Source organism: Talpa occidentalis, unplaced genomic scaffold (assembly GCF_014898055.3).
Source record: "Talpa occidentalis isolate TD23 unplaced genomic scaffold, MPIMG_talOcc4v2.1 talOcc4.13, whole genome shotgun sequence".
NCBI classification, from domain to species: Eukaryota; Metazoa; Chordata; class Mammalia; order Eulipotyphla; family Talpidae; genus Talpa; species Talpa occidentalis.
Window position 1 is genome coordinate 30,380,494 of NW_023601322.1, and position 26,303 is coordinate 30,406,796.

The 26,303-nt window shown below is 37.0% G+C and overlaps 1 protein-coding gene and 1 long non-coding RNA gene across 5 annotated transcripts in view; one reads left to right on the top strand and one right to left on the bottom strand.

Annotated features, from left to right (window-relative positions):
- The window catches only part of DTNA (dystrobrevin alpha), a 325,085-nt gene that overhangs the window by 296,270 nt on the left and 2,512 nt on the right, over positions 1-26,303 (bottom strand). The gene's annotated exons all lie outside the window — the stretch shown is intronic.
- LOC119243111 (uncharacterized) lies at positions 1,810-25,799 on the top strand. The gene is made up of 5 exons (XR_008551375.1): positions 1,810-1,870; positions 3,934-4,048; positions 6,868-6,974; positions 7,235-7,345; positions 25,631-25,799. It is a non-coding gene; the product is annotated as an uncharacterized LOC119243111 (long non-coding RNA).

The following is a 26,303-nucleotide window of genomic DNA, read 5'->3' on the forward strand; positions in this document are numbered from 1 at the left end:
GGAAATGCCTCAGAGGTATGGCAGCTCTGCCTGAGCTGTTCAGCCTGTTCTCAATATATTTTTCCAGGTTTTGAGGGCCAGCAGCGAATGCTGTGGATCCACCTGCACTATTTGAAATCCTGCTGCCTTGGGAGGAGGGTAGTTAAACTGCTTCCTACTTTGCTCGTTGTTACTTAGGATTCATGCTGACTTTGAGGGTGGCGCAACCAAGAACCCCATCCTGGGGCCTCCCCCCGTGGCACAGTGGTTGAGTGCTGGGCTACAAAGCTGCCTGCAGCCTCTGCAGCGACGGTTCGATCCCCAGACCCTGGTGAGGGTGCCACATGGTGCGCAGACCTCTCCTGCTGCGCCTGCTACTCCCCTCAGCAGTGTATTTGTCAGTCTGCCTGTTCTGCTCCCCGCTCTGACTCTGGTGAATTCTGTCAACCTCCTGCGCTTCTGACTGTACCCAGTGCTTGTATAAATAAATAAATCTTCAAAAAAAAGAACTCTATGTCAGTACCGGTAAGAATGGTTACTTCCACAGGTACTAGAAAGTTAACTGCAAGTATGATTCCTTTAAATAAATTATCACCCTGAGTATGTGCTGAATTTAATTATTCCCCTTTTTATGACCTTAAGGAAGAACTAAGGAATTCATGGGTTTTAGAATTTTGCTTTCATCCAGTTCATTCTATAATTCATCTATTATGTACTACTCTAGTGTGCCTCCAACTGACTTGCTCTTAAGTTCCAGGCTGTCTGCACAAGTGATTCAATTTAGTCCTCTTGCAGACACAAATGGTCTGTCTGTCACAGCTTCCTGGAATATTTTTCTTTTAGATTCTGGGAAATGTGTAAACCTCTAAAATATTCCTTATGTGTTTCAACAAAGTTTTTAAAACTATAATTTTTCTGTGAGCCACTGACAACAGAAAAGTCATGCTATCTTTGCATACCAGAGCACCAGCCACCATAAAAAATCATTCCAGTCTGTCCAATCCAGTAATGGATATCAATTACTTGGAAAACAGTTTGTAATTTAACTTAGTGCTATCTCTTCAAACAGGCTATTTATAATAGAAGTCAGATGATATCCCACCAAGTTTCATGAGGAGAGTGGTTTTCTGGGTTTTAGAACTGACTTTCAGAAGATTTTTGAATAGTTCTCAAGATCAGAAAATTGCATTATCAGTTTCATGCCCAAAAGTAAAAAAATCTGTCATTTTTCTGGTAAATGTAAATAGTAATTATGGCATGTTGTTTGTAACAGGTCAAAATAATAACATAGTATTTCTAGTTGGGGGAAAAAAATCACAAAGTTAGGTATGGTATTACAAAATGAAAGTTAATATATTTTTACAAGGATATTTTCATATAAAAACTCTACAGAGCACAGCAATTTACTAGAGTTCTTAATGCTATTCTTTTGCATAAAGGTCACCATTAGAGTTTGTAAAACAACAAAAGCACCATATGATTCAACCCCCCATTCTCTAGAGCAGTGATATTGTTTTAATATTTCTAAGAGGAATTGAGAGCTAACACAGTCACCAAAAATCATGAATAAAATTAAAAATAGAAAGCAAGACCATAAAGACAGTGGTAATTCAGACACCATCACTAGATATTTTCTCATTTTGTAATAGCCCCAAATTAAAGTTAAAATGATCAAAGACAAGTGATTTTGAAGTATGAGCTTGAGTCATTTTATTAGTACAGTCCTTAGGTACCTCAGTCATCAAGGCAAGGTAATAACCTTACCTCACAAAGGTTGTAATGAAGTCACAAGTGAGATAATATTTGTGAAACTGTGAGGGAAGCAGAAGGTGCTAGACAAATGTAAAGTATTTTTGTAATATGCCCATGAACTATATGCAAGTTCTAAGAGGTATTTTTTCTTTCTATTTAGATGATTCTAATGCTTATAAGTTATGTAGGGTGATCGGTATATTTCTTAGCACTCATAATTATTCTCCTTCAAGTTTTCTATGTGGGCAAATGGCACATGACATGGATAGTAGTAGAGTTGACTTTCAACCTGTCAATGGTTTTGCTTTTAGTGCAATTCAAGTCTTATCACTGTATAGACATCTTCTGAAGTTAGCAGGGAAATAAATGAAATTTAGTTCTTGCCTTGTTGACATGGTAGATTAAAGACAAAAATTGTTTTGGAAAATAATTCTAATAATGATTCCAAATAACAGATAGGTTGTGAAATTAATTTCATTGTATGAAGTCAATCTCTTCCATCTCTGGTTTTTTGAAGATTAGGCTATCTTTTATGTTTGAAGTGAAAAATTGCTGGAGCAAGACAGAGTATCCCCTTCAATGACGAGTTATTTGAGGTCAAAGAGGGTCCCCTAACAAGTTAATCTATGAGATTTATTAAATGAGACTAAAGGCTGATTTCTCTGCTTGAATGTTTTAATTAAGGACTGAAAGCTCATCCTTCCTAAGTCTTATTTTGTAAACTTTGCTTTTCTATTCAAGAATTTGTCTCCTGGAAATTAAAGACACAAATGGTAAAAACCCACAAGGCCAGAATGGTCACGTGTGCCCTGCTGCCTGCCCCTGCCAGGGACCATCTGCTCTGATGGCAAGATGCCCACTGGCAGACTGGCCTATTCTACTGCAGCAGAGCTGCCAGGCTTCCAAGGGTCTGTGTGGGTGTGCTGGAGTGAAAGCTAGCTTTCTGCAAGGAGCCCTTCCACCCAACCTACATATGGGTCTGTTTGCACTTGACCACACTTGTTGGCATTCATGTGTCATAAAACAAATGCTCCTAGCATGACTGAAAAGTGGGCAGAGCTGCACTAGTGTTTCTGGCATCAGTGAACACAGAACACATGCAAATCTTCCCATAGAAAATAATTCATAGTAGGCAAGGAGGCCACTAATGAAAGAGGGAGGAAAATCATCCATTTATATGTTACTAGAGTGAGGAATAAGGAGTATTAACTTGAAGTTCCCAGAGTGGGCATTTTTATTGTCCCATGTAAAATTGTTTCCCTCTCTCATATGGAGATCAATGAAGTGTGCATCAGTCAAGTGTGCCCCACTTTTCACTGGGTCCCTGATGACCCAATGTAGCATGCCCTATTGGTGGCCCTCTTTTCACCTAAATCTGAGAGCAGTGAGGCAAAGATAGGAGAAAAAGCTTAATGACTCAGAATGGGAGGACAATAGTGAACCATTTTAATGACTCTCCTAAGAAGGCTCTGCTCTTTATAAATGTTACAAAATAGTAACAAAAGACAAACAAGATAATAAGATGATTAACAGAGATCAAACTTGTGTTATCTAAACTTACAGGAATTCCATGTAGGTTGGAGGGGCAAGAAGCAAAGTCTTTGCTATAAGAGAATTTACTCATTCATTCATTCATTCATTCAATCATTCAACAATACTTGATAAGCACTGACTATGTGCCAGGTTCTAGGGAAGAAAGATGAACAAGACAGGGACAAAATCCCTTCCCCTACACAGCTTACATTCTAGTTGAGGGGAAAGGCAACAACCAACCAACCAAATTAATATGTGGTACAATGTATGGTAGTAATAAAGGCAATGAAAAATGAAGCAATAAAAAAAGAGAACAGGGTGTTATTTTAGAGAGAATGGCCAGGGAAGGCTTCACTGAGAATGATATTTGGAGACAAAGGTCTATGTGAAGTAAGAGAGTCAGGGCAGATGTAGGGGAAGAGTGATCCATGTAGGGGGAACAGCAAATGCAAAGGTCCTGGGATAGGCAAAAGGTTGGTTTTTATAGGAGGGAGTAGTGATGTAGAGTGAAAAAGGACAAGGAATATAGTGGTTTAAGTTGAGGTAATGCTTGGTTAGACACTGATTTTTAACCTCAATGTCACAGGAAGTAACTGAAGGTTTTAGGTGGACAGATGAATGACTTATTTGACTTGCACTTTATATGATTATTCTTGCTTCATCTCTAAGGCATTAACCCTGGGAAGAAGCAAAAGTCGAAGCAGGAAGTTCAGTCATCCAGCTACCAATATAATATACACAAGAAATAGTAGTGACTTGGATCAAATGACTCTTGATGGAGCAGGTAAAAAGTGGTTAGATTGGGATACAGTTTGAGGGCACAGAATTTACTGCTGGATTGGTTATGGGATATCAGGGGAAATGGAAGTTAAGAATAACACCTTGGTCAGTCTAGGTATGAGCAACTGGTTGACAGCTAGGTGCACTTGGAGGTGAGGAAGCCTGCGACAGGAATGTATATCAGGGAAGGGAGTAATCAAGAGTTCTTTTTGAAATATTGAATAAGCAGTTGTAAATAAAAGTCTATAGTTCAGACTTCTGTCATCATAAAATGCAGGCAAAACATTAAGAACTCATCTGTCACATAGTGAATGCTCAATAAGTGGTAGCTTTTATATTATTGTTATTGCAGTTACTGCCAAGCTGACACCATCTTTTGCCTCTAAGATGTTACTTGAGCAAAAGATTTGATGAATGGGAATAAGCTGACTCAGATAGGGCAGAACATGTTCTAGTTCTGGAGAGAAAATCTGGGCAATGCTGTTATTAAATGTTCAAAGCAATTGTTGTCTAGAAAGGAAATGGGTGGGTAGCAGCACTGGCAACTCCAGGGATTCTGGGCCACACCACAGAGCAGTGGTCCTCAAACTCCAGCCTCACCTGGGAAGCTTTAAAAACTAATCCCAAAGACCCACTTCAGATCTCTTGACTCAGAATCTACAGGGACTGAGTTCTAGAATATATAATTTAAAAGTGTTCTCTGGATAACCACATGTTTGAAACTCAGTAGTTTCAAGGACACAATCTTCTAAGCCTCTAAGATATGAAAAGTTTGCCAGCACTAGCTTGTAAGACAAAGTGATGAAAAGAACATCATGATCATCATTTATATAAAGTGGGCACATAAATCTTATTTCCTAAATACATTCAAACATACTTACCGAAAGGAGGCTTGTTTTTCAGAATGGTACTTTGGACACCACATGACAGGAACGCTGCTGTTCCTTAAACATTTAAGACACCAGGAGGTTTTGGAACTGGAACTCTAGCCACCAGTACAAGTCATTGTTATTTGAGCCACAGATATTATGGCATTTCAGAAAGAATATGAAATGGGCATTTGGTAACCGGGAACTAGAACAGGGTCTGCCTTTAACAAATTATATGACTTGGGAAATTTTCTTTACCTCTTTGGACCAGTTTTCTTATATTTAATCTAAGGCTCTTATATTGATGATTTACAAAATTTTGCTTTGATCTGTTTTTAGTTCTTTATAAGACTTCTTTTGAAAAAGAGATTCACCTTCTTAAAAAAAAATCACTTGACAAACGTTAATAATGCTCTCTAAAGTACCTTGTAGTGAAATAGAACCAATGTGTGTTATATCTTTATTATAGGAAAAATATTTAGGCTTTTCATCTTGTTTGGTCCTCACTCTAGTTCTACATGTCCTAAGGGTATGATTGCAGCCATTTCAGTGATGGGGAAATTGAGGCTCATGGTAGTATTTTTGAAATTTTTTAGCTAATGCATTTCTAAGCAGAACCATTGTATTTCAGATTCTAGTCTAAAATGCACATTGTCATTACATGAAATAAAATGTTTCTTCCTAGAACTCTCTGATTTCTGTCTTTTACGTAAAACTATATAACCTACATGTATAGCATTTGAGTTCTAAATAATTTTTGACAGTTTTCAAAAATTGTTCACAATGAAATTCATCCACAAGAGTAAATTTTACATGTGAAAACTCTACATAAGCTAGTCCAGTGGCATCTAAATGTGTAATGGTTACCTCAAATTTAAAATGTTTAAAACAAATTCACTATCTTCTACCCAAATCTGTTCCATTTTTTCCTATCTTTTTGGATAATCCACCATCTGTCCAGGCAACCTTTGACCCCTTCTTTTCCTAAGCTGCCTTCTGCTAGGCTCTGATAAATGTTCTTCATAAATATTTCCCATATGTGTTCTCTCCTCTCTGTCTTTACATCCCTACTTAATTAGCTCTCATTTACACTACTACAATAGCTTGCACTTACTCTGCCTGCTTTCACTTGTATCCTTCAAGTCTATTTCTTCTATGCATTCTTCCTCTATACATAGTCCTCGGATCAGCAGCATTAGCATCACCTAGGAAATTTTTAGAAATGGAAATTCTTGGCCCCACCCTCTCCTAGTACCACTTAATCACAAACTCTGAGGGTGTATCCCAGCAATTTAAAAGTGTTCCAATTTAAAAGTGTTCCGTGGATAAACACAAGTTTGAAAAGTCCTCTAGTTGATTTTTACAGATGCTAAAATCTTGAATCGTATCTATAACTATAGCTAAGGCCTATCTACCTATGAACATGTATTTCTATCCTGAGTTCCAAAAATCTTCTCATTGGGTTGATGTGGGATATAGGATTAGGACAAAGGTCACAGGAGCACAGGTTTTCTTAAAAATGGAAATGATCCCTCATTTTAATAAAAGCTTATGGGAATTGAGAGCATACTTCAGAGTACTTAAATACCCACTGTGGGGTAAACTCTGAACTAGAATCTCTATGTGTAATTTGGGCCAGATTAAGCCCGTTCCCTATAGGTAGGAGAATATCTCCTGTCAGGAGTTAAGATTCAACTGCTGTGGTGTGAGTAAAGAACTCAGGATCTGGAAACCCCCACACAGAACTCAAGCTCCTATTTGGACATTTACTAGCTGAGTGACCTTTGTCAAGTCACAATTCTAAACATAAAGGAGTAAGGGAACATTAATTAACAGTGCTGTTGTAAGGAATAAATGAGATACCATGTGGTAAAATTACTTTGTAAACTATTTCGCTGTACACATGATAATTTTAAAATGTTATTCTCCTTCCCCTTTACCATTTCCTCTTCAGGAATAAACATGAGCCCAGTGCATTAAATCTTGCAAAAGACCTGTGACCTGATGTCTGCTAACTTACTATTGTGATACGGTCTTCTCTTTGACTACACATAATTCCAGGTACCTGGGAAATCGGTTTAGGTTTTCAGTGCAGAGAGCTGAAGTGGATTCAGGTAGCAGTCAGTGGTGAAACCCACTTGTTCATGCAGTTGCTGATCTCTATTCAAAGAAAGCAACTGATACATACTCCAGATACTTTTTCTTCTTTGCAGAATTTTTACATATTTTCTCATATTTCTTACATTTCATACAATACAATTTTACCATTCTTCTGGTTATGTTGTTTTATGAATTGTTTCTCTCTGAATTTCATCTCTCAGGTACATTGTAAGTCCCCCTGAAGACAGGGAGTGGTGCTTTTCCGCTTGCTCTTGTCCAACTTTCACATAGATGCTGATGAATGGAAACCTTTGTCTTCCATCAATCCCACTGTGAGTTTTTGAGGTAACTGGGATATTACCTTGCAATAGACTAATGGCTTCTCCAATGAGATCTAAGAGTACATCATTCAATTGTCAGCTCAGCATCTGGCATCACCAGAGTAATATTTCAGGTATTGCTAAAGAAAAAGAGTGTTATCAGAATAATATGTTTAGATCTGAGATCTGACATATTTTTTCTCTTAGTCCTAATCTCCAAATTTGAAATAATTCTATGTCAAAGTTACTATTAACATATTTTTTGTGTTTTTTTTTTATGGATTGGTATCAATCTCAAGCAATGTTTTATGGGATCACTGACATAAAGATTAGTATAACAGATCTATCCCACAATATATGTACCATGTTATTTTTAAGAAATATGAAGAAAAGAATTCCAGAAAATAAATTGCATTCTAAAGGTCATTTCTGTGTAAAAGCAGGACAATCTAAAACACCACTGCTGTTAACCACCAATCTTATTAAACTTCTAAAATCTTATGTGAATTGTTAGATCTGTGCAAGTGAGCTTCATTCACAATAAACAGTCAACTTGATTATAATATTGATCACATCTAATGTAAAACAAGTGTCATTCTTTCATTCTGGCTTGCTAGTTTGCATATCCCATAATGCAGTGTTACTTTCTAGCAAAGTAGAAAATATTGATCTTTTTTCTACCAAATGTGCAAAACTGGGCAAACCAGAACCAGAAAGATGCAAAAAAAAAAAAATGCTTATTTAAGCTTTGTTACTAGTCATCTTTCATATCGGGAAGAGATAGTTTAGTCTTGTTTTGAGAGTTGTCCATTCAAGAATTTACTTTCCATTCTAAAGTTTCTCACACTCAGCAGATACCATCTTACTCATAAATAACTTTTATGAATGGTAAACGCACCACCATTGTGGAGTTTGGGTTGCATTCTCTGACTTAAAGGACCTCAAATTGTTAGTCTCAAGACCATACACTGCAGCTGTGCTATTTGTCTGCTAGATTCACCAGAGGATGAAACATTTGTATGTGTTGAGAGGTTTTTAGGGACTGTGGTTGGCAGACATTTGTTTCATAGAGGAGAGAGCCATTTATTTGCTTTTCTTGTCTAAGAATAAGGGTTACATCTCAATGGTAGCTAAGAATGTGACAGACTGTTCCTAGCATACAAACTGGAAAACAGAAAGCCAGGAATGATTTACTAGTGTGTATCTGACACTTTGAGATGAATCTGTACATTGAGAAATGGCCACTTTTCTTACCTAGTGAAATACTGACAGATAAATTAAAAAATATGAACTATGATTTTTTGTCAAAAATTGTTTAGGGGGTTTTAATTCAGGTGTACCTAATATTTCTATACCATAACTCAGCTCCATTACCCAAAACCTGCTGCAATAAAATTTGATAAACATATCCTGGAGCTGGTGGTACTCTGGGGAGTAAAAGAATTACGAGTGGCATACAGTAGGATAAACCTGGTATGCAAGGATCGCATATAGGATAAGAACTCTCAGTGACTGGGCATTCAACAGATGCAGTAACTTACAACAGAGGAACTGCATGCTCCACAAAATTTCTCCTAAATGACAGGATATTTACTTGAGTTGTAGCTGGTAGAAGTTCAAGCCAACTTCATTCAAATTCTTTGGGACAAGATGACCTCTGGACTTGAGGACATACACAAGGCTGGTATAGGTAAACTTACCTACTATTTATAACTATGCCTATATTATTACTTATTATTATGCCTTATTATTACTTATACATATTTATGTCTACCTATTTTATAGTGATTTAATGTGGTACTTAAAAAAAAGAAATTGAGAACAGAACTTAATTTAGTACATCTTTCACTTAATCACAACCATAGTGGTTAAATAAACCATAGGTCTGGCCAAGGCATCACTCGTCATCCAACCAGGGGCTGCTCATCTTAGTCACTCATGACTTGAAAGCATCCTTTCTATATGAACAGTACTTTGCACATTCCTCTCTTTCCTACCACTACAAGTTATCCTGTCCCCAAACTGACTGCAAGGCTCAGGTAATTCTAAAGGTAGCTAGTAATCTGTTTCTTCTTTCACTAACAACTTAGTCACAGGGCCCAGGAATTTCAACTCTATTACTTGGTAACTCTACCACTGGGGGCAGCTGTGTCATACTAAGTTATGTGTCCTCTCTCTTTTCCTATCTTTTTCTCTTTTAGAAAATAGAGCTTAGAATTCTACTGCAGAGGGTTATTGAGATGGATTAAATAACACATGTGAAATATTTAGGAGAGTTCCTAACACATAGTAAGTCTTCAGCACATTTTTTATGACTTTCATTTAACCATTCTCCTTAGTCTAGCTCCAGATTCAAGGAAAAATATTATGATACTTTTTGTTTTTTTTTTCCTCATGGAGAGGAAAAATGACTAGAATGTCCTAGTCATGCCAGTCCTGGTGACAAAGATAATTCTAAAATTGGCATTCTTATTTATAGCTCAATCTCTATAAGCTTGCTTAATGTGACTATGCCCTTGAGAGAAAGATCTCGTTTCTGAATTTATACATGAGGATCAATCTCTGGACTTTCAAGACATTCACTGAATCCTTCTCTGTCCCCACAACCTCTATTCTTTCTTTCTGATGTCTACTGCTCATTTTCGTAGACTGCATGTTAGAATCACAACAGACTGTTTAATCAGAAATGTGGGGGTGGGTTCTATGCATACAGATTTTTAAAAAGCTGCCTTGGTTTGTGAAGGGCAAATCTGGACTAATCATTAATCTTAACCTTAAAATACTAAGGTCATAGACAATTCATATGGGGTTTAAGATGGGTCTGGGATAGGGTATAGATACCTGAACTTTTAGCAAATAACACAGGCAAATCTGACTCAAAGATATTTTGAAAAATGCTGTTGAAGAAAATGTGAATGGCCAGTTTAACAGCCACATTGAGCCACAGGGGCACATAGAAGATGTGGCAAGTATCAGTTATGCCAGAGGCTAGTTTTTCCACAGAATATCATAAAATGCTGGATCTAAATGAATAATGTGGAATAGCTGATGGAACAGGGAAAATTTAAAAATGCAGGCTTATCATGGGCTTGGTGAGAAGTTGGAGAAGCACAAGCCAGCAACTGAACTGTTTGTATTTTACAATGCAATGTAATGAATCCCCTGGCATGATCATCCAACTCAGCTGTCTGCTGACTGGGGATACAGAGGGAAGAGAGTGAAGAGACAGGTAAAGCAAACAAACCTAAAACAGAGAAGATGGAGAGAACACAAATTAGAAGAAAACAATGGCCATTGGAATAGATCATCCCCTGTTCATAAACCAGCAAAAGCAATTAAAGCTAAGAAAGAAGTGGAGCACTGCTATCTGTCATCTTCTACTTTAATCACCAACCTTAACCCTAAAAATAAAACAAAAACATTCCATATGCTCACTCATGTGAAATCACAGGGCTCTTTTTTTTTTTTTTTACCCCTTAAACTACTGTGGCTGGGTGAGGTTGGATTATTTTGCATTATTCAAAACATATTGGTGATAGTTCACTACTTTTATTGGATTCACTTCTACGTTGTCTATAAGGATTCAAATTTATGGACAGGGGAGCAACTCTCAATATCACCTCTAACACATTAGGGATGTCTAGAGAACTTTATGTTATGTTCCTGGAAAATAAGACAAGAGAGAAAACAAAATAATCTTAAACCAATAAAGCAAAATGAAATAAAACAACAAATAAAATGAAAAAAGTCACAAACAACACTGACATCGAAGAAAAAAAAGAATTATCAGCTGCTAGGAAATGTTTTCCTATTCTGAAAATCTGATTCAAAGTTTGATCAATTTTCAACCTGATTTATTTATATTGTTTCCTAAAAGAATTTTGCAGTATTATCAGAAAGTATTTTGTATTATTGTGTATACTTGTTAATGGTAAATATTGTTTTTATAGTGTCTAAGTTAAGAGAAGGAGCTGGAATTATCTGCATATGGAAAAAAAAATCACCTGACACATTCTGTGTTTATAAATAGAAGCTAACACTGTAGGGGAAGATCTGGACTACCATCTACAGAACACTGTGTGCTTTCTTACCTTTCTGAATCTCCCTCTTCCTGTCTTCATTTATTGTGGAAGAACTATTTTTTATTATATTTAAGCTTTACCCAAGCATGTTGTGATAATTTAATTACCACATTAAAAAACGCTAGCCAAGCGATTACTTGCAGAAAGCAAACAATTGACTAGCAGTGCCAGGACTGGAGGCCTTTACTTGATAAGGGATGACTGTGTGAGAGAAAACATCTGCTGCACTACTTAAAAATATGTTGTTGTTGTTGTTTTGATTGAGGTAACATTGGTTTACAACACTGTATCTGATAGAGATATGAGTCTTCCCCTTCAGGTGTTGTTACCACACCACCCCCACCACAAAGACGCCCATCGCCCTCCACCATAGTCCATTGTTCTCCCTCCTCATTTGGCTCTCCCCCAACTCCCACCTGTCTGGTAGCCTTGGTTCTATAGTCAGATTTCTTGGGCTTGTTATAAGGATTAGTTCCTCCAGTCTGCCCAAATGGTGTTATTTAACAAACTATAATGAAAGCTTGTAAAAGTACTGTCCTCAAAACATTGCAGAGGCTCAGCTATTTAAACACTCAAGCAAAATGAGTAAATGAGAAATGTAATTAGTTTGAATGCACAGAAGGGATGAACGAAACATAAGGCAACTGGTAGTGGGAATACTGAAAGGATAAGAGAATGGTATTGTTCAGAATCAAGAATTTATGTCATTTTTAAAATCAAAAGCAGATATGCTGTTCATGAGTCACTTCTCTAGCTTACTTAACAACAAGGTGCCTCTTGAAAGGTGTATGGAGTAAAGGGTATATGGAGCTGAAATTTCTCACTTATGGAAACTAAATTTTTGAGCTCAAAAATTACACTTAGTAAAATCTGATGACTAATCAAAAGCTAAAATAGCAGTAACCCCAAGTGGTGGATACTAAGTAAAAACTCTCTAAGTTTAGTGATTTGCTAATTCAAACAATAAAATAAGGAATTATTCTTAAAATAAGATTGAACCAATATCAGGGCTAAAAGTCATAGACTATTTCTCAAATCTGACTGTCTATATTTTAATACAATCACAAAACATTTTTAAACCTTTTAACCTTTTACTTCTTGTGGATTATGGCTTACCCCATTTTAGCTTTTACAACTATCTCCCAATTATGAAATCTCCATTCAAAATTGCAACTTCATATTCCTCAGGACTGCTTTGCAGCCAAGATTTCTTTTTAATCTCACATGACCAGAGGAAAATATGATGCCAACGTGTGGTAGACGTGAAACCCCCATGGTAGAACTGATGTGGTAATGACAATGATGAGTTCAGACATCTGCATATGCATCTGTCTCTAACAATATTGTGTGACAAGATTTCCTAAAATGCATCTTCTTTAACTTAAGAGATTCCCCTACCCTCACCATCCAAATGTCTTCAAAACTTGTATTAGCTCTAGAAACAACATAAAAATAGCTAGAAAAATTCACTAATGTATGAAATGGCAGCTATGAGAAAGGAAGGCAGGGAAATGTAGGCATGGGTTAATTTTTTGGTTTCAACCACAATATCAGACATGGAGCAGCTGTGACTATTTGGATTGAGGATAAAAAAGAGCTGTGTGAATCATTAACCAAAGAGTAACATTTAGGTAATAAAATTTTTATATCTTTACGGCATATACTTGAAAAAATGTATAATTAAAACAAAGAAAATGCTAAATATAATACAAATTTTTCAAAAGTCTAAACTATGGAGTCAAGAATCACAAAAGTACACATGTAGTATATTCTGCTGTGTTTGGAGGAGTTACTTTACTACAGGAGTTTCCAACATTGGGGTACATCAGAATCACCAGAGGCTCAAGAGATAGCTGAACTCTATCCTCAGAAATTTAGATTCAGTTTTAAAATTTGCATTCACAAAGAATTCCAAAGTTATACTGATACTGCTTGTCATGGACCACACTTCGAGAACCATCGTTCTGGTATAGTGAGAACATCAGGATTCACTATAACATTTATAATTTGTCTTTCAGGACAATTTTTCTAGGCTGCTGTCTTTTGTAATTTCCCTGTCAAATGTTATTCTTTAGCATATTGGTTTCAAGCAGAAAATTCTTAGTCCCCTCTCTTGTACTTATTTTACTCAGCAGTGGCCAAACAATTTGACAAAATTAATGCATTAATTTTCTTAAAAAAATATTTATTTATTTATTTATGCATACAAGAACTGGGGTGTAGGCCAGAGGCACAGGGGGGTGAGAGGATTCACCAGAGACAGTGCAAAACAGTACAGGTGGATTTACTGAAATACACTGCTGAGGGGAGCAGAGGGCAAAACAGGAGAGGTCTGCTGTGCCATGTGGGTCAGCTCCCTGGCCGGGAATCAAACTCAGGAAATAGTGATGATAGTGCTGAGACTTAACCCATAGGCCACCAGGGAGGCCCTCAACACATTTATTTTTAATGTGTAATTTTACATCAAAAGAAATTAATATGAATGCTTGTCCATAGGTGTTCCCTAGTTAGAGTTTAAGCATTGATTTTTTTTTAAATAATATTCTTTTTTTTTTTAATAGAGGCATGTTTTATTTATTTGTTTGTTTGTTTTTGTTTATACAAGCACTGGGTACAGTCAGAAGCACGGGAGGGTGAGAGAATTCACCAGAGCCAGAGCGGGGAGCAGAGCAGGCAGAAGGACCGAAGTACACTGCTGAGGGGAGCAGCGGGCGGCAGGAGAGTTCTGCGCGCCTAAGCATTGATTTTTTATTTACTATTTTCTTTCCAGCTTAGCAACATTTTCCCACATGCTTTCTGATTCAAAACAGCATTTCAGATGATAATCGTTCCCATGGGTAAAGAAAACATAGTGAGAATATAGTAATGGCTGGGATGGCGTAGTACCAGAAAGCCACTATTATAGCCAGTCTATAAGAATAGGGGAACAACCAACCTGGCATTAGCTTGCAGCAATGGTTTTCCAGTGCTGGGAGAAACACTGAGTTAGAGGAGTAAGAGTACCTCCACATGGTCCAGGGATCTAAGCTTTGCCAGAATGTTCTGTGATTGTATCTGTATCATCACTGAAGAACTCCTCATCCTGTTGACTTGTAAAGGGTTTATTATTCAAAAACATATCAGCAGTAATTCCCTAACATCCATCCTCTGAGAATCACTGTTGAGTGATATTTTTTAGTTTACACTTGCATAAAAGTATGGATTAGACTTCTGTAAAAATGAAGAGATTTTCTTCTTACACTAAGTGCAATGAAAAATCCCATGTGTTATACAAAAAATAAATATACAAAGACTGAAAATTGGGTAGAAGGAAAACTAGTTAGGGGTTTTCAAGATCCAAGAAATGATAGGGTAGGGAGTTCCTTGGATCTTTATACTCCTCATATATCCCAGACTTGGAGCTAAAGAAACTGGAAGCTCAGAAATGCCAATATGCACAGATTTTTTGAAAAGGGCCAAAAGCAAAACCAGAAGCATACTTTACCTAATCAAAAATCAGGAAAGGAGCAACACAGAGAAACAGAGAAATATTGAGACAATAACTACTCTATTCCAGTCACATAAAACAGAAAAAATATGGCCCTGTCACACCAATGTCAAAAGTCATTGAGTAGGGACCCTAGACATCTCCCTTCACCAGGCTGTAACAAGACACCTCTCCAAGGTGATGTCACAGAAGGCCAAGTAGGGAGCTGGAACCTTCATGATCACTAGATGGTAATGTGACTCCACACCTCCCACCCTAACTAGTTTGTCAATGGAGACTGTATAGTGAATCTGGACTTCTATTGTACTGGTAGAACTGAGTGTCCCCACTTCCTTTCATTGGATGGTGTTGTTAGGGGAAAAGGATGTCCTACGCAAAATCCATACAGGCTTTGTGGATGCCACCCCACTCCATCAAGACACTGGGAACTACAAATCCCATGATCCCCAAAGGGAGGTTGCAAGGACCTAAGGGCGGAGTTAAGCAGCCATTTTTCTCTTTGGGTATTTAACTGGCCGTGTGAGTGGGGCAGGTCTCTTGGCTCATGTTCTTGGCCAGGGAGGTTTGGTCTTGGTGGGTCATTTGGAATTCCAGGTTAGCGGAACAGTTAGGATGCATTTAAGAATTTATCTCCCTCTTCTTCTCCCTGAGTTGTTCATTTCCTCATTTCCCTTCCCCTTGTAAATAAACCTTTTGTTAACCTTTTGTGTGTGCCTGAAGTTTAAGTCCCCTTTAAATGTGTGGGTGAGGATCCACAGTCAGGCAACCTGTTTTATATCAGGGTAGCCCTGTAACAGTGTCATAGGAGGCTCAGTGGAGACCGAAGACTGTCATCACAGCCCAGCTGAATGAGGCTACTTCCCCACCCCTATGTTGTCAGTGGAGGTTGCAGAGGACACAGAAAAGTGACATTTCCTATAAATCCTGGCCAGAAGATATCATTGAAGATCTAGTGAGAGGCATGAATTCCCACCCTCCCCCACAGTGATGCAGAGTCTCCTTTGTGCCAAGGGAGCCTGAGTAAGGAAACTGCACTTCTGTCCCACCTGGCAGTGATGTGGTGGCACCATCCCCATTTTGCTTCCTGGAATGATATTAATAGAAGCTAGTTAGTTAAAGCAGAAGTTTTAGATAAGATCCAGAGACCCCAAACACAACAAAATGATTAAGTTTCAGTTGAAAATCTCTCATTACATCAAGAATTAGAAAAATCTCAAACTGAAAGAAAATTGACAGATGCCAATAATGAGATGACAGCGATGTTAGGGTTAACTTACAAATGTTTTGAAACAGTCATAATAAAAAAGATTTCAATGAAAAATTATGAGCAAACATGAAAAAAATGTAAAAGCAGAAAGCATCAGTTAGGAAATAGAACATATAAGAAAGAACTAAATGGAACTTTTAGAATTTAAACAAAAAAATAGTCAAATATAAAACCTAGTGGGTAGGCTCAATAGCAATGTAAGCCACAGAGGAAAGAACCTGCAAACTGAGCCACAGAACAACTAGAATAATCCAGTCTGAGCAATAGAGGAAACAGACTGAAACCAACAACATTGTCTCAGAAACCTGTGTGTGTAGGCTTAATAATGAATTCCAAAGATATTCAGATTGTTCCTGATCCCTGGGAAACTGAATGTTACTTTATACAGTAAAAGGGATTTTGTAGATGCAATGAAATTTAATATTGTTATATGGGGATTATTCATTTGTACCCTAAACCTAATCATGGTCACTGAAAAGAGGGATGCAGAGATGGATTTAACTAGTGTGAAGGATGTGGTGACAGAAGATCATGACAGATGTGATGACAGAGATATTGGAGAGATGTGAGGCAGGGATTGTGAGTCAAAGAACACAGGTGGCCTCCAGAAGCTAGGAAAGCAAGAAAATACCATGTCCTCTGGAGTTTCCTAAGTAACCAGGCATACCAACACTTCCACTTTAGTATAACTGATCTCTGACTTCTGGACTCCAGAACTGTAAAACAATAAATGTGTTCTGTTGTAAAATGGATTATGGTAATCTGCTACAGCAGCCATAAGAACTAATTCACTGTGGGATTATATTCAAAGCTCTAATATTCTTATCTTGGAGACCTGGAGGGAGAGAACAAAATGGGTAAGACTCAAAAATTGTTCCAAGAAATAATAACTGAAAACTTCCCAAATTTGACCCAAAAAATCAACACAAAGACTCAGGAAAGAAAAGAACTGCCAACCTAGAATCTTATGTTCAGTTAAGTTATTTTTTAGTAATAAGGGGAAATCAAGATATTCTCAGATGAAGGTAAGTAAAGATATTTTGTCATCATCAGATCTTCCTGTACTAAATGAATTGCTAGAGGCCGTTTTTAAAACAAAAGGGAATCAAAAAAAGAAGGAAATAGGGCACATCAAAAAGAAGAAAAAGGGGTCTCCCTGGTGGCACAAGGGGTTAAGATGCAGCATTGTGAAGATATCCGCAGCCACTACAGCACGAGTTCAATCCCTGGCAGGTGACCCACATGGCACAGCAGACCTCTCCTGTCTCGCCCCAATGCTCCCCTCAACAGTATATCTAGGTTGATCTGCCTGTTCTGCTCCCCCTTCTGTCTCTTGTGAATCCTCTCACCCCCTACACCCTGGCCTATACCCCAGTTCTTGTAAGCATAAATAAATAAATCTTTTAAAAAATTTAAATAAAGAAGAAAGAACACAGTAAGTAAAAATATGAATAAAATGCACTGGAATTTTTAAATTATATTGGACAGTTGAAGAATAAGTGTAACAATATTTGATGTGGTTTTAAATGTATATGAAAGATATTTAATACAATTATAAAGGGAATAGGGCCAAGGGACACAAAGTAAGTATAGGTTTGTATATTTCACTTTAATTGATAAAATGAAAACATCAGTAGACTAATAAATCATATGTATTATGTAACAGGACAACACTAAAAAATCTATATAAAAAGATAAAATATTGTATACACACAATAGAATTCTATAAGGGTTCAATAACTGACAGGAAAGCAAGGATGAACAGAGAAACTAAACAAAAAACAGAGAGAACAAAAAATAAAATAGTAGACACAAACCTTAACATATTAATAATTACAGCAAACATAAATGGCCTAAATAGACAATTAAAAATAGAGATTAGCAGATTCTGAGTCTACAATTAGAATCAAACTGGAAATAAGTAACAGAAGAATTATGGAAGCATCAAAAATTACTGGAAAGTAAACATCATACTTCTAAATAACCCATGGATCAAAGGGGAAATCACAAGGGACATTAAAAAAAATACTGGAACTCAATTAAAGTAAATATATAAAATCAAAATATATGGGACACAGCTATGGCAGTATTGAGAAGGAAACTTATAGCACTAAATACATATATTAGAAAAGAGGAAAACAAATAATATCAGCTCCCACTCAAGAATATTGAAGAAAATGAGCAAGATAAACTCAAAGCAAGCAAAAAAAAAAAAAAAAAAAAAAAAAAAAGGAAATAAAATTATAAAAGCAGAAATCAATGAAACAGAAAACAGAAGCAACAGAGAAAATCAATGCAACAAACTGTGGTTATTACAGATAAAAAATGAGATGATGCTAGGAATTGAGGATGGCAAAAGTGAATTTTAAATGTTTTATAAATTATAAATTTGTGGCACTAAAAATCAATAAAATAAAACCTCTAACAAAACTGACAGAACAGAGAAGATACACATTATCAACATCAAGAATGAATCAAGGGATATCGCTAGAGACACCATGGACTTCAAGAGGACAATATTATGATCAACTCTACACAAATTTGACAACATACATGAAATGAACCAATTCCTCAATAATCTTACCCCAACTCACACAATATGTACCATTATTGGATTAGCATATAAGCACTGTTATGGATGAACTGTGTCCCCTCATACCACACTCCCACCAAGTTGTTCATTGGAGCCCTCTTTAGGTGACCATATATGAGACAGCATGATGTGATGATTAAATTAAAGCATGCCATTTAGCATAGGCACTATTCAATCTGACTGGTGTCTCTACATGAAGGAAGTTGGATACAAAAACACTAGTGATGTCCTCACAGAGGAAAGTGCTTATGAGAACATAGTGAGAAGCAGCCATCTGCAAGTGAAGGAGAGAAGCCTCAGAAGAAACTAAATCTGGTGACCTCTTAATTTTGGACTTCCAAACCTCTAGAACCATGAGAAAATACACTTCTGTTATTTGTCACCTAGTCTGTGATACTACTTTTGCAGCCCTAGCAAACTATACAAGTATTAAAGAAATTGAGCTCAAAACTAAAAAGAAAAAAATTGAAAATAATCTCCCAGGGCCTCCCTGGTGGCGCAGCTGTTGAGTGCTGGGTTGCGAAGCTGCCTGCAGCCTCTGTGGTGCCGGTTCAATCCCGGGCTGCTCCCTGGCCACCGGAGGAGGGTCCCGCATGGCGCGCAGACCTCTCCTGCCGCCCGCTGCTCCCCTCAGCAGTGTCCTTCGGTCCTTCTGCCTGCTCTGCTCCCCGCTCTGGCTCTGGTGAATTCTCTCACCCTCCTGCGCTTCTGACTATACCCAGTGCTTGTATGTATAAATAAATAAATAAATTTAAAAAAAAAAAAAAAAAAAAAGAAAATAATCTCCCAGCCCTAGTGATTTTACTAGTTAATTCTATCACTTAAAGGAGAATGAAAACCCATTCTATTTCAAAAATTGAAAAGTAAGGAACATGCCCCAATCCATTTTTACAAAGCTAATATTACTTCAACACCAATAACAAAGTATAAAAAAAGATATATAAACCACTATCTATTACAAATATAGATGTGGAGATCTTTAAAAATATATTGCCAAGTACATTCACTATGCATACAAACAGTTGTACAATTACTTCATAGAGTTTACTGCAAGGATACAAGGCTAGTTCAATAGTAAAAAATCAATCAATACACTCCACCATATTAGTACACTAAAGAAGGAAAATTAAATGATCATATCACTTGGTGAAAAAAATCCTTAGATGAAAATGTATAGCTATTCATGATTTAAAAAATATTCAGAAAAAGCTGGAATAGAGGAATAATGCTTCAATCTGATAAAGAACATCAACAAACAAATTTACAACTGTTTTTATATGTAATGGTGAATGACTACAAGGTTTCCCTGAAAGCTCAGCAAGAAAGTAAGGACATTGACTCTCATCACTCTTAGTCAACATAGTACAGTCAGTGGAATTAAGGCAAGAAAAGAAAACAAAAGAGATACAGATTACAAACAAAGAAATAAAACTGCCTTATTTTCAAATGACATAATGATCTACATAGATAATTGTAGGAAATTATGAAAAACTTTTAGAACTACTAAGTTTAGTAAAATCCCAGGATATAAAATAAAGATAGCAAAATCAATGAATTTCAATATACTTACAATGGACATTCTGATAGGTGTGTCATGATATCTCATTGTGGTTTTAATTTGCTTTTCTTAAAGGCTAATCATATTAACTATCTGTTCATGCACTTATTTTTGATTTGTATATCTTCCTTTGTGAAATATTAGTATGATTTTTGCCATATTTAATTGAATTACTTGTTTTTTTCCTAAGTTCTAAAACATTTAAAACATTACATGCTGGTTAAATGGAAGATGGACTCTGTATTAATTCTTACAATGGCATACGAAAATCTAATTATCTGAAAATAAAATGTTTTATTAAAAGATTTGGAGGGCCGGGCCTCCCCTGGTGGCGCAGCGGTTGAGCGCAGGGCTGCGAAGCTGCCTGCAGCTTCTGCAGCACTGGTTTGATACCCGGCCACCAGTGAGGGTCCCACGTGGCGTTACAGACCTCTCCTGCCACGCCCGCTGCTCTCCTCAGCAGTGTATTTCTTCGTCAGTCTGCCTGTTCTGTTCCCCACTCTGGCTTGGTGACTTCTCACACCCTCCAGCGCTTCTGACTGTACCCAGTGCTTGTATAAATAATTAATTAAAAAAAAAAAAAAAAAGATTTGGAGGGCCTCCCCGGTGGCGCAGTGGTTGAACGCTGGGTTGGGAAGCTGCCCGCAACCTCTGCAATGCCAGTTTGATCCCCGGCCGCCGGGCAAGGGTTCCACATGGCACACAAACCTCTTCTGCCGCCTGCTGCTCCCCTCAGCAGTGTATTTCATCAGTCTGCCTGTTCTGCTCCCCGCTCTGGCTCTGGTAAATCCTCTCACCCTCCCGTGCTTCTGACTGTACCCAGTGCTTATATAAATAAAATAAATAAATCTTAAAAAAATTAAAAAATAAAAATAAAAGATTTGGATTGCTTGCATTCTAATTTTTCAGATTATAACTGGCAATATAAAGTAACAAAATAGTATGATTTATGTTTGTATGTATTACTTTTGAGAACCATATATGGTAGCACATATAATTTTGTCCATGTTGGCGCAGGTAACAAAAAGACCCACACATAGCTGTTCTGCTTTCTGTACTATGCCAATACTATCGCTTCTGTTCTGTGCTATATGCAGGTCTTACTTTGTGCTTTCTGCCAAATAGGTTACCTTGTGCATTCACTCAAAATAAACCATAGTTGGGACCTCCCCGGTGGTGCAGCGGTTGAGCGCTGGGTTGCGAAGCTGCCCGCAGCCTCTGCAGCGCCGGTTCATTCCCGGGCTGCTCCCCGGCCACCAGAGGAGGGTCCCACATGGCGCGCAGACCTCTCCTGCCGCCCGCTGCTCCCCTCAGCAGTGTACTTCAGTCCTTCTGCCTGCTCTGCTCCCCGCTCTGGCTCTAGTGAATTCTCTCATCCTCCCGTGCTTCTGACTGTACCCAGTGCTTGTATAAATAAATAAATAAATAAATCTTAAAAAAAAAAAAAAAACCATAGTTGTAATTTTTTTTTTTTTTTTTATATAGAGGCATGTTTTCTTTCTTTCTTTGTTTTTTTTTTTTTTTTGCTTATACATGCACTGGGTACAGTCAGAAGCGCGGGAGGGTGAGAGAACTCACCAGAGGCAGAGCTGGGAGCAGAGCAGGCAGAATGACCGAAGTACACTGCTGAGGGGAGCAGCGGGCGGCAGGAGAGGTCTGCGCGCCATGTGGGACCCTCCTCCGGTGGCCGGGGAGCAGCCAGGGATCGAACCGGCGCCGCAGAGGCCGCGGGCAGCTTCGCAACCCAGCGCTCAACCTCTGCGCCACCGGGGAGGCCCATAGTTGTACTTTTTTTTAAATCATGATTTCCTTGCCTAAACTCAACTTCACTGAAAGAGAGAGATATCATCAATTTTACAAGTTTAGCACCTACATCATTTGCTGGTTCTTCCTACACTGATATTCTAAAACAGTTGGTGATTTTATTTTTACAATATTATAAGTCATTTTTAGGTGATAAAATCAATGACAAGAACTGGCTAATTTTATGTGGTCATCTTGGTTCTCTCCACTAATATTGCAGTTGTCTTCTACCTGAGTATGTAATGGGATTGCATTTCTCTTCCATCTTTAAGTTAACAATAGCCATATGACTTGCTTTGGCTATAAATTATGAGAGGAAGTGGCAAGCACTGCTTCCTGATAGAAGCCTTAAGAACTTGTGGGTAATTCACCATATTCCCAGGTGCCAGATAAAGGATGAGGATGTTTTGAATGGCAAGGGCTGTATCAGCCTGGGTCCCTGAATGAGGAAGATGTAGAATAGATTGATTGACCAACATGGACACATAATATTAGCAAGAAATTAACATTCTTTTCAGTCTCTGTGATGTCTTTTTGTTGTAACTGCATAACTTAAATTATTATAACTGATATATTTTATATTTACATTAAACACACAAAAGCTCTGCAAAGTTGCACTGTAGGATACTGCATTGTGGCATCAAATTATAAATCTGTTAGTGGATTATCCACTAGTGTACTTGATAACATCCTCTATTCTACTAACACACACTAAAAACAAAGTCAAATCAAGTCTCATATCTCATTCCTCATGTTATAAATTAGAACAACAGCTTACTAGTTACTCCATGATATCAAGCTTTATATGAAGTTGAACATATGGAGAAATGATGTAGCACATTCTCAATAGGCATACATGAATCATAGAAAATATATGCACCAATTATTCCAACAGCTTCAAAGAAGAGACATATTTATATATGTACACTACATATGAATTGGAATTCATAGTTAATATTAACATTAATCATACCAACTGCATATTACCCACAATTCACGGGGAGAAATAGCATAGAATAATATTTTCAGACTGCACAAAGATCTTTATATGCATTAGCACACTTAGCCAATTGGGATTTCACTTTACTAATGACATATGCCATGTGTTTTATGTAAACATTATTTGGATAACATTTTAGATTACTAAGTTTTTTTATCATATCAATTACTTTGAGTTATGTCAAAAGATCCCGATATAAAAATTAAAAGTGTTTTAAAAGTTTTATCCTGATAATTCAGCAAGTATTTTTATGTTGTATTTTACATCTTCCTTGAAGTGCGTAATGTAGACAAAGACTCGGGAAAGGTTAAACAGATGACTTAATAATTTTAATTTTATTAATGGTCATGGAAATTTCAGCTGTTAAAGATATTTAACTAATCATTTAAAATGCTAATGTACATACTCTTGATTTAAATAATTTCACTATGGAAATGTGTGGGGTCTTCTCAAAACATTAAAAATAGACCTACTATATGATCCCACAGTTCCATTCTAGGTATCTACCAAAGAATGCAAAAACACTAATTTAAAGTGATATATGACTCTTACGTTTGTTGTAGCACTATTTACAATAGGCAATTTATGGGCATAATCTGAGCTTCCAATCACAAATGAGTGGATTAAGATGTGGTACTTATGAATAAAAATGGAATACTACTTAGCTATAAAAAAGAAAAAAAACAGTGCCTCCCTGGTGGTGCAGGCAGTTAAACTCAGCACTGTGAGGCTGTCCTTGGCCCCTCTGTAGTGCCAATTCAATCCCCATCAGCCTGGGAGATACCCACATGGCGTGACAGACCTCTCCTATATCACCCACTGGTCCCCTCAGCATTTTGATCGGTCTGCCTGTTCTGTTTCCCATTGTCTCTCTGGTGAATCCTCTCACCCTCCCACACATCTGGCCAGTAACCCCAGTTCTTGTATAAAAATTTTTTAAAAATCTTAAAAAAAAAAGATGAACAGTTGCTATTTTTGACAATGTGGGTGGAGATAGAGGGGATTATGCTAACAAAATGAGTCAGATGGAGAAAAGTCAAATACAAAATCATTTCACTCATATGTGGAAACAAAACAAAGGGTCAGGCAAAAACAAGGCAAAAACACACCCTATAAATCTGACTGTGAAATTTGGGCTACTTGAAGGGGAAGGGTAGGTCGAGAATTAAGGAGGTAGGGTGCACAATAAACTATAGCGGAGAATGATGGTGGATGCGGTGTGGTAACATACATCTAAAAAACTGTGACCCTGTATCTCTGAATTAATCATACACAGTATTATAAAACAATGGTACCTCAATAAAAATAATTTTTAAAACTAGTTCAATAATTTCAAATGGTACTCGAGTTACTATTTTTGAATTAAAAAACTAATGAGCCATTTCTTATAATTCAGCAGACACCAACTTTGAGTGAAGGCATATCTCTTCTTGATTTATTTATTTATTTTTTGCCTCTAAAGTATCAGGCAAACAAGCATCGATAGAAAGGCAGTTCGAGTTTTTCCATTGATTTTTATTAAGAGAAAAGTAACCAGAAGATCAAATTAGAAAGTGTTATAATTTCTACAATGATGGTTTTTAATGCACCAGTAAAATTATGAACAAGGTGTCACACATCACTGGTTAACAGTAGAGACTATGCAATAGAAATCCTTGAGTTTAGGATTCATCTTTTCCTATGTGACAACGCTCATGATTATTGTCCTTGTGGTTCCCCTTCTATAAAATGGACATGACAGTAGTACAGGAAGACTTCATGAGTCTATGGTGAAGAATACATATACTAATTTATAGAGTTCATAGAATGATGTTAGGACACAGTAAATATTCAATAAATTATTATGTTTGCTTTAAATTGTTAATACCCATTTTCCCAGTGTAACATTATTAACATCATTCTTACTCTGGTGCCTCTTCTCTTTGCATGGATACTTGGGGGCTGTGATGAATCAATTACATTTATATTTTGAGACATCCTGTCACTTTAACCACCACCACCGCCACCACACACACACACACACACACAGACACACACACACACACATGCGCACATGCACACAGTGCAAAACTACTTTTAAAAATTTGAAAATAGTTGTTAAGACAAAGAAAATTACTATATTTCACTAAACTCGTCACAAGCAGCATAACAACCAGGTAAACGTGGCACATGCTCTATACGCATTACAAAGGATGATAAGAGTTTTGTAAACCTTGGATAACGATGGGAAACAATATATTTCCTGATGAATAGTAAAGTGTAGAAATAAACAGAGAGAGACATAAGTCTCTGATTCACAAAGCATTTTTGAAAGCATTGAGGACCACATGATTTAGTAAATACTTCCTCACATGATTTCTTGGGCATCCTGTTCTGACCTTTGAGTCTGGTCCAGAACTCTTCATTATACATTCTTATAGAATTCCTTCTTTCAAAGAACTCAGCTCAATTTATAAATATTTATTTGTATAATTATTTTATTAAAATCTGATCCCTTGTGTTGTCAGGGCTTACTGATCTTTCACCACTGTCCCCAATGCTCTGCCCAGCACCTGGAACAGAGGAGGTGTCAAGAAGCAGAAAAATTTCCCCTGAACTATGAATGTGGGACTTGAAAGGAAAGTCATGTCAAATCAACCAGGTGAGATAAAAGTAGCAAAGGAATGCAGTCTCCAAAATAAGTAACAGAAACTAGTAACTGGAACAGTTGTGTCTATTAAGAAAGGATATATGTATATATCATATGATTTATGACTTAATAACTATCAATGTCTTACACACTTGGAAAATTCAATTTCAATATAAAAAACACTGTACTATACTATTATGGGATGCAATTATTCTGACTATAACTGTACTGTAACATTTACAAATAACTAGGTAGCCATAATTTATGGTGTAGAGGAAATTAACCTCTGAAGAGCTGTATGACTTTGACAATCAAGGCCATGTTTATATAGTCAGTTGGAGTCTAGTCTCTTTTCACTTACAATGTTGAGTAAGTGTGAATTTGAAAAAAATATATATTGAATTTAAACTGAAGGACAAGCATCAAGGAAATCTAGAGGTCAGAAACTTGTATGTGAAGAATTAAATATACTTGAAAAAATAACAGCTGTAGACTTGAGAGAGACATCTGTCCAATAAAATGAATAGTATGAGAGTTCCATGATAAACTCA